Source organism: Poecilia latipinna, unplaced genomic scaffold (assembly GCF_001443285.1).
Source record: "Poecilia latipinna isolate Pla-1442-1.1 unplaced genomic scaffold, P_latipinna-1.0 Scaffold506, whole genome shotgun sequence".
In the NCBI taxonomy this organism is placed as follows: Eukaryota; Metazoa; Chordata; class Actinopteri; order Cyprinodontiformes; family Poeciliidae; genus Poecilia; species Poecilia latipinna.
Window position 1 is genome coordinate 250595 of NW_015113122.1, and position 10268 is coordinate 260862.

Genomic DNA, 10268 nt, shown 5'->3' on the forward strand with positions numbered 1-10268 from the left:
CTCTTGCTTCTCTGGTTCGCAATCCGGGGGCATGTGGGGGGGGGGGGGGGGGGAGTGTTATGTAACAAACAATGACGTGCATAAATCAATAATGCATATAATGTGCACTGTTCGTGTGCGTAAAGTGTTTTAGGCGCATTGACTAACTTTTGTTAAAAAAAAAACAACTAAAGACAATACGTGAAGAAATGCACAAATAAATAAGAACAAAATCATAATGACGGGTTTGTTCAAAGGAAATGGCTCATTTTAAAGGGAGAACTATTTTCCACGTTTGTCTTGGTTTCAGATATTATTATTATTATTATTATTATTATTATTATTATTATTGATTAAGTGAATCTCCAGATGGATGAGTCAGTGTATTTCGGTCCTCTGGTGTGCATGAATTCAATTTACAAGGAGTTCCCACTCCACTCGATGGGGAACATGTTTAGGCCTCAGACCTGCAGAGCCGGAGCTCCTGGAGCTCCTGACAGTCAGCCCCGACACAGAGTTAACGAAAGCAGAGGAAGCCTCTGGGACTCATCGGACAGCGCTGCCAGCACTTGACAGAGTTTCACAGCGGCCGAATGATGTTTCCACCAAAGTAAGGTTCACAAAACAACCATCCGGCCTCACGCAGATCTAAAAATCTGACCCAAGCTGGACGTCCACTGGTGTTTCTCTATGTGTCTGCAAGGGTCTTTATTCAGTCTCAGACACACATCTGACTGTATCATCTCACTGTGATTGAACCTTTCATTACTCTGCACCTGTACAACATGACAGCCACCTCAAGGTTTTTCCTCTGCAATTTGGGGCATAATTATTTTATCAGTCAATCAACTTAAGGACACGAGCACATAAGTTGTATTTGAAAAAAATGACTTATAAAAACCTCAGACGCGCTGTGGGAAATCTCCAACTATACGCCACTGGACTAAGTGGGTATAGTTAGTCCAGTGGCGGAAGTCAGATGCAGGAAGTCAGATGGCGCTAAACAAGCGCATTGATTCAATTGTCCTCAGTGTGTCTGTAAAAAAAAAAAAAACAAAAGTGCAAGGCGGTTTGCTGCTCCTGAGATTTCACATCGGCGTGGAACAAGGAGGAACGACACGATCTCCAAGAAGCTATTTTTAATTTCAGTCAATCTGGAAATGATTACCAGGTCATTACAAAGCACAGAAGAGTCCATCACTCTCTATTAAGAGAGATTGCTCTGAAGCAGAAAACACCAGAGACAGATGCCAGTCTTCTAAGGAGTGGAAATAAGCAAAAAAAAAAAAAGAAAAAGTCCAGATTATAAGAGACTAATCAGGATATTAAATCCTAAAACTCATAAAACTGTAATCACAAAAAGCCTAACCTTATGATTTTTTTTTTTTTTTAACGTTCGATATGAAAATGACCCAAACGTAATAAGAACAACTTAGCGAAACGTGCATGTCCGTAAAGGCGCCACATAGACAAAGGGGAACAGGGCCAACGGTTGTCATGGCTGTTCCTGGAAATTGTGCCGGAGAAGTGAGGCGATTTTGCTTTGTTATATTTTTTTTTCTCAGAACAGTAACCAATGTCTCCAGTTATATCTGCTCAGGACACGAGAGCAGGAAGCAATTGCTTTGTGCCATGCACAGTCGTGCAGGTGAGCTGCCTATTTTAAGCCGGTGAGTCATGTTCAGTGTGAAGGTCATTTGTCTGCGCGTGACGATACTGTAGTGTTGTCAACAACAGCAACATGCTACACGTTACAGTAGGCTTGTAGTAGTGACATGAACAGATTTGTGTAATCAGCCTTAGATTTTGTACAGATACAAGACAAAACTATCTTGAAAAAATGCCTCTAAATGTCTGAAGAAATCATCTAAAATCTATCACAGAATTGCACCTTCTCATGAAGTCAAAATGAATCAAGTTGTTTTATATATAATTGCTTCTTTGGTGATGCTGATGATGGTTTTGTTGTGCCCACCTTTTCACCTCATCATTAAATAAATGTGAAATGACTCGGTGTTTTTATCATTATTTCTGCTGGAGGTGAATTGGAATCGTGTGTCACTTTCACCGCTGAAGGCGACGAGATGAAGGAAGCTTGGAAGTGAGTTCACTCGTCAGCTGTCATGTGCTCATCCTCCTAGTATATTTCTTTTTGTGTTCGTCTTTGTGACATGCAGGGAAATTCTAGTCAAATAAAAAAATTCACACATTTAAAAAGTCTCCTCCCTAAGAGTAAATGATAGAAATCTCAAGATTGAGAAAATATGCTTTTCAAGGATTTTATTTTTCTCCTTTTGAGGAAAAATATCTGAACTGAAACATGTCTTTTCATTGGTTTTCATAACTGTTTATATTAACAATTTTGATACAACAAATCCTAGTTCCATCCAGTTACGCAGTAAGACAAATGTTAAAATGCAATTTCATGCCTGGGCACTTTAGGTGTCTCACCGAGTTTGTAGCATCTGCTGTTGAGGACATCCTGATGTGTATTTTATGTCATTTGCTAATCTCTCTGCTGCAGCTGCTTCAGCCGATACATAATGATTGTGTCGTCAGCATCAGCGTTTTACAGCTGGTTCAAACATCATATGTTAAACAGCAACTCGCACGAGATGCGACGCCGTTCCGGGTTGTTTGGGTGTTTACTGCTTACCGTACATCTGAAGATTTTGTTCTCTACTTTGAGATAAGAAGCAAACCAGTTGATTAATTGCTTACAGTTTGTCCAAGAGGATGCTGTGGTTGTCAAAGGTCCGTTTTCAAGTCTAAAATCGCTGCTCGCATGGTTCATCCTGTTCTTCGTCTAATGAGCTGTTGATATTTTCAGTGAGAGAACAATTGGCAATTTCTGTCTGGCATCCTGATCTAAATCTCAATTGTTTCTGAAAACATGTTCATTTTAATAAGGGTGATAAATATCTTGTTTTGCAGTCACTCTCTTTCATAAATATTGACAAAAAAAAAAAAAAAAAACTAAGTAGGCCTCTAATTATCTATGTATTCTAGTGGGCAAGCTTTAAAAATCAATTGCTGCAGTAACCGAGGCGTTCTGTTTTGTGAGAATTTATTAGGTCTGATGGACACATCTACTAGGTGAGTAAAAAATTTTTGATTGGGGGCTGCGAGAAAGCTGAAGATTAAATTAAAGACATATAATGTCACATGATAACTGGAAAAGGTTTGGAATGTTTTAGTCTCATTATTTCACAATGGGAAAATCTGACCTTTTAACAAATGTGTGTGTACTCTCCTGAAAGCGCAATTGCCAAATAGCCTTATTTTATTCACATGGTTGTCTTGATCAATTTCAAAGTGTTACATATTTTATTTACTTTTTTAAATTAGAAAAATCTGAACCAAAACATTTTTTTTTTATTTCCAGCAACAACTCAATTGCTCGTAGTTCTCAATTCATTTTGGGCAACAAGCTCATTTAAAAAAAAAAAAAAACAAAAAGAAATCTTGCAAAATTAAATACGTAATGGTCTCCCTAAGACCAGAAATATAATAATACTGATTATCTGTAGAAAGCTATTCAAGTGTCCATTTCAGTCAGTCTGCTGTGTTCCCAGAGACGACTCTTACCGCTTCGGGGGATTTGTGCGGTGCAGGTTGGGTGCAGCCCGTTTAGGTGCACATGATTGCAATGATCACACAATGGTACAAATAAAAGTCCTTTCCTCTGCAATGCGAGGGCCTTATGCTTTTAAGTGCTCCTATATGCCAGACCAACAATAAGCATCAGCAGAGATGACAGGCCCCTGCTGAGTCTCTTCAAGTGGCAAGCATATGAGCGCGTGGAGGGGAGAGAACTGCAGCACTTAGACTCGTCACACAGACCCTGTCAGGATGTTAGCCTGGATGCATCATTTTAGGCTTCGCTTTTTTTTTTTTTTTTTTTTTTTTTTCTATTTGTGGGGGGCATTGGTGGAGAATAAGAAAGAAAACTAAAATAAACTAAATATATATATAAACAAAATCAGAGATGATGGATTCTTGCTAAAATGTTATCCTCATCAATTTCCTCACTGTTACTGAGCATGTAGCTGCCAGTTGAATCCTTAACGGTACAGTCATGTTCACTTCAGTTTAGCTTAGTTCATTTATGCATGTTGTTAATTCAGGAAAAGGCAAACAGGTTCAGTTCATATCAAAAGTGAGCTAATCAGCTCAATACAGGCAGGATGTATAGAAGGTTAAAATTCACTTCACATCACCAAATGTACCTAACTAATGAACCGATGCAAGCAATTGCTTTTTTGTTCTTGTTGTTAAATCTGACCACAATTTTACATAAATTAGCACTAAATTATGTACATGCACTTAATTTTTCAATTCAAATGATTGATTTAAAGACACAGAGAAACTTTTTGATCAAATCCTCTTACATTCTGCTTTGGGATGAGCGTTTCTATGATTAGAGGAGTTTAAGTATCTCGGGGTCTCAGTCACAAACAAGAGAAAAAGGGAAGCAGGAGACACGTCTGAAGCAAACGCGGTGATGGCTTATGGATGAGTAAATCGATGCGTGCATGAGATGTTCAGACTCGCGTTCTTCTTTTTCAGATGAAAGAAATTGGGTCTAAAACCGACTCCATTCAAAATTGCTATTAGCCCCACTGCTAAACACAACAAGCAGAATAGATAAGAGATCAAATACATCTAGTTCATAGTTGGTGCATGTGTAATACTGACTTTCCAGTTGACTGGCAAATAAAAAGAAGATGACCTTTAATCCCTGAATGTGGAACCGTCTATATAAATTTTAAGTTCTGCTCAGCTGCCTTCTGCACTACGACAGAGTGGCCTCAACCCGGACTTCAAACACACCACATCTTGTTATGAAAGAGTCCTAGGAAAATATGCGGTTGTGAGCTGCTGTTGATGATATGTGGTGTGACAAACACACAGAGAAATGGTTTAGCTCTCTCATGACCAAAGAGGAAATCATTCATAAGAAATACCAAACAGTGTCGGACATTTTTGAGGACGGTGATGCAGCTGTCGCGATCGGCTTGACGGACGCCGTTTCCTGTTCTGTCTTTTCTGTTTGTTTTCAGAGTCTAACTGTAAAATATCTGATGGACATATATTTTTTTATTTTTTTCCCCTGATCTTTCTAACACAATTCTGCTGCAGCAACAAATCACATGGTATGAAATGAATTAACATAAAGAGAGCCACAAGTTGCAATCAAGACTGGCATCAAGTTCAAGTCTTGTGGTATCCCCCCCCCCAAGACGTTTTCTTGTCCACGGTGAAAAAGCTAATGCTTACTCTTTAGACGCCAATCTAAACATCGGCCTGATCGCTTCCAGATGGCCACCTTCCATCTTTAGGACTCTCTTTGACCACAGCGGTAGATTAGGTAACGGGGTGCTTGTGAATGATTACCTCGCTGACTCAAGGAAGCACATCAGTGGAAATGTTTCAGCAAATCAGTCAGCTGGGCACGTTCAGCTATTACTTGTCAACAGAGGAAGCTTTCCCCTTGTTGCTTCGTGATCCATACGCCACATTTCTCCCTACGTCTTCTTGAATCCACGCTTCTAGATTCCTTCACATCATACAAGCTGAGATTTAAGGCGATTACGGCGAAACATTCACAAACGTGCCCACGGAAAGTCCTTGACTTGTGTTTTGGCTCGTGTACAAAATGAATAATTACCGGGAAACAAACGGCAGCAGTGACATGTAGGGGCACGCTCTGTTTTAAGTGGCTGTCATGGCAACCGGTTGGTGTCCAGCCCTCTCGCTTGCTCCCACAGAGGGGACGGCAGGTCCTTCAGGCTTTCGCTCATCTTTAAGCCTCACAAGGAGTATTTGCCAAGATCTTTATTACTGTGGGCTTGAACAATCAATACTAAAAGCCCTTTGAGGTTAGAAATCCGAAATGTAAGTGACCATTACTTTCTAATAAAGAGATTGATGCTGGTGAAATTGTCTTCCTCACCCTTGAGCAGTGGCTGTCTGACTACAAGGGACGGTAAGTGCACTTAAGTGGCTTACTTTGTTCTCAGACGAGAAAGCAGTCGATGCCACGCTATTCCAGAGTGAGACATTGTTGGAGCTGGGCAGCATGTTGTCATTAAATAAATAAATAAATAAATAAATAAATAAATAAATAAATAAATAAATAAATAAATAAATAAACAAACATACATGTTATTTGGGAAAACATTCAAGTATAAAAATGGTAATAAACAGGTTTGCGGTGTCTTCTCTTGCTCCGGTACGAGGACATTTATTTGTGGCTCTGCTCACAGAAGCGCAGGTTTTTTTGTGTGTGTTTTTTTTCTGGTTTTGACGACGACTCTGACAATGTTTGACAGATCATACACAGGTTGGTTTGGAGAAGAAGCTACTGGGAAGAGGCCAGCTGACTGAGCCGACAACGTGATGATGAAAGCCGAACGGCGTTCAAAGAAAAGGACAGCAGAACACAAAAACTTCCTTTCCCTGCTGATGTTTAGCCCTTGGATGATTGGATGGATTGTTTGCAGCTGCAGGTGAATCCAGGGAGCTTTCACACCTGTGAGCATGAGGTGACATAGTATTTGTTTTTTTGTTTTTTTGTCTTTTTTCTAATAGATCTAAATAAATGAATAAAACAAAAAACAAATGAGAAACAAAGCCAGCGGCATCTATCAGACTGGTGAGACATTTCTAGCACTTCGGGTCTCCAGCAAACCATAGAGAGATACATCACCTGGAGTGGCGGTGAACTTTCTACCAAAATTATTCCAGGATGAGAAAAAAGGTTCATCATGACTAAGAAAGGAACGGGACAAAAATGGCGCCTGCAGTCGAGCTTCAAAGCAAAAGCAAACACTGAAAACATAAAGGCCAATCTCATATTTGCTAAATAAAATAAAATAAAAAAAATAAATAAATAAAAATCTGGAGGCAGGAGCTGGCTCTGTTGTATCCAGTATAAATCTAAAAACATTTCAACACAGAAAATTAGATTTTTTATTTTTTTATTTTTTTACCTAAACGTTTGATTGTTTTATTAAACTTGTGCCTCCTTTAGTACAGTAATCCTCATTTGCGATTGTCAAAACTTGCATGCTATTGTATCCTGTTCTGTTTGCATTGCCTATATTTTTTCCTGCAAGTCCAGAAGAATGACACGAGAACATCTGCATGTCATTTAGAGTATCTGTTACAGATCCATGCTTTCCTTACAATACTGAAGAACTGTCACCCCTCCCTCACTTTATGCACAAGTCAGCAAGCTCTCCTGGTAAGCCCCCAGGCCCTGCTCACCAAACGCCCACTGAAGTAATCCTCTTTCCCAGTAAAGCAGGGCTGGACACCTGGGCATCTCTCTGACAGGCTGGTGAGACTTTACGGTTGCTCCGGTGAAAACCAGAAAGACTTCAAACAACCAGACCATTTAAGGGGCTGTGAGCAGAAAAATGTAAACGTTGAAAGTCATTAACAACAAATGTGAAGTTTTGATTACACACTGATGCTGAAAGAAAAGTTTGTCACCCCTGACCTGCAGTTCACAAGTTGTATTTGTTGTATCTCAACAGATTTCAGTCAGAAATCGGAAGATTTACGCCAAACTCAACTTAAATTTTTATGACCTGGATATATTTGTGTTCAAAACGATGCCCTTAACATTAAAGATTGTATTATTATTGTTTGCAAATGATATTGAATGACTCCCGGCTTCCTTGACATTTAGATTATTAGGCTCAACGCCCCGTTTCATTGCCATAAGACCCTGTCTAAGGAAGTAAAGGGCTCCAGATGGGTAGGTCATATTATCATTCAAAGGTCATAGGTCAGCTCTGCTGACAGTGATGCTACTAACTATAAAACATAATTAACTGTTAACTGACACCAAACAAGATGTTTTATTCATTACAGACGTCAATCTGCTCGTGCAGCTCTGCAGTAAGAAGAGCCCTCTCCGTAATGAGATGCCATCATAACGATCAAGCAGCAGACGCTCTTTCCTGACAAAAAGGATGTAAGGATTAATTGAAGACAGCATAATGCTCAAGAAAGAAAAAAAAAAAAACTAAGTTTCATGAAAAGCAACTGATGGAAATGTCAAGCATGAGAGTCACAGCACCCACACACAGCCATCCTGATTTTTCTTATGCTGCCACAGAGGAAGGCATAAAACAGACTCAAGCAGAGAACAAAAACAGAAAAAGAAAACACTTCCTCTGATGTGAGGCTGGTTGGTTGTGAAATCCATCCTAATGCTTTCAATTTGTGGTCTTTGATCGTCTTGAACTGGCTCTAATTTTATGTGGGTCACTTGGAGATCTTAGTTTGCCTCTGTGTGAAACAGCAACGTTTGTTAAAAGTGTTCGAAAAGTAACGTCAGCAGGAAGCTTCACCTGTTACTGTCAGGTGTTGTGATGGCTCCTTCATTTTCTGAAAACAACATGAATATAAACGACTCCTTAAAATTAACAAAAATCATACTATTGTGGACCCTCAGAGATCATTCAGTGTAATTTTCTTGGCAAACAGAATTGTTCTAAACAATAAAACCGTTGCAACTTGATAAAGTTAAACTAATAAATATTTGTGGCTGATAACAAAAACGTAACTTTCTATTAATCTCACCTTTTGTTCCCAATAGTTTTCACATTTGGGTCACCAGCTGTCAACATGACAGGTTGTTGTTGTTGTTGGTTTCACCTGACATCTAATTTGAGATATACTCTGAAAAACAGATCCTGTTTACATCCTGTGAACAGAATAAATGCCTGATGGAAAAGTAGGAAGGTGGAATGTAGAAACAGAACATACTGACATTAACGACTGAAATATTTCTTGTTTTTTCTTCTTTTAAAACAATCATTTTAGAGCATAGAGACACCGGCTGAATGTTGTTGGCAAACGTGGTTTTGCAGTATTTGTTTCACTTAGAAAGGTCAGCGGAAAAAGATGATGACCTGCTAGAATACAAAACAGCTGCTCAATGCAAACATGATGTTTTTTTTTTTTTTAAAGCAGCTCTTAAATCAAGGATGTGACACAACTTAAGGTTAGAACATCTCACAGTTGCAGGTAAGTTACCGACTGCTCAGAACCTCTCAACAGGACCCCACTTCAAGCAAATATGTACTGCAGCTATATGCACAGCTGTTTGTCTGTTAGTTTTGCTGTGAATGATGCCTGAGTGGATGAAGAAAGCAGATCCTAAGCTTCAGCCTGGAGAAGAAAGCACCGGGAGGACTCTGTTCAAAATTTCACAACCTGCAGCCACACTTCAGCCCTGGACTGCAACACACCCAACAACACACCACGATGCTTGAAACACATCTGGTCTGACGCAGGCAGCCGTCGTTCCCACGGAGGATTCTGACTCCAGAGGTTCTCGATCCTCGGTGAGTTACAGTGTTGGCAACAGCAAACAAAACACGACGATTCCTGAAGGCTTAAACCAAATGAATCCCATTGCATCGCTACAATTCAGAAGTTTAAATGCTACTGTATATAATGGTAACAAGTCAACTGCAAATATTTTTGTTGGATCCTCATTTTGCACTGCAGCAACTAAACAAACGTACATCCACTTTAAAATCTTGGTTCCCGTTTGCTTCATTTGTATTGAGGCTTTCTGGGGGGCATTATCCCACTTTGAATTGAATTCATCTTGTACAACGGCTGGACGACTACCGTCCGATTTTCATCGAGGTTAGGTTTAAATCATGCAACAACCCGGCGAAGACCTGACACTGGGTGTGCTTACTTTTGCCACCAGAGGTGAGCGCTCAGCATTTCCTCTCCATTTGGGAAATAAACGCACCGCCCCGTTCAATAAATTTGAATGTTATTGGGAAGCCCGTTTATCTCATCACTCATTGAAACACATTATATGGATTAATTGCACACAGATGCATGTTTGAACGCCTTTACGTCTGGTAATTACGATGATTTTCCACTTACGGCTAATGAGAACATGACATTTAGAAATAGAATATTACATCAGGGCATTCAAAAAAAAAAAAAAAACTCATTAAAAACAGAAATGTGGGCTTAATGAAAAGGTACTTTTAATCTGTCAAACCACCAGGATGTATATTTTAATCGACTGAAGATGATTCTACTAATAGAATTGAAGATTCTATTAGTGAAAAAAATCAAAGTTAAACAGATAAATCCCTTACAGCTCATCCAATAAAGAGCCTTACAAAAGCAGATATATATATATATATATATATTTTTTTTTTTTTTTTTTTTACATGAAAAAAAATTTTTTTGCCCCTGAAATTTACAACAGATACACTGATTTTTCAAAACAGGGCAAA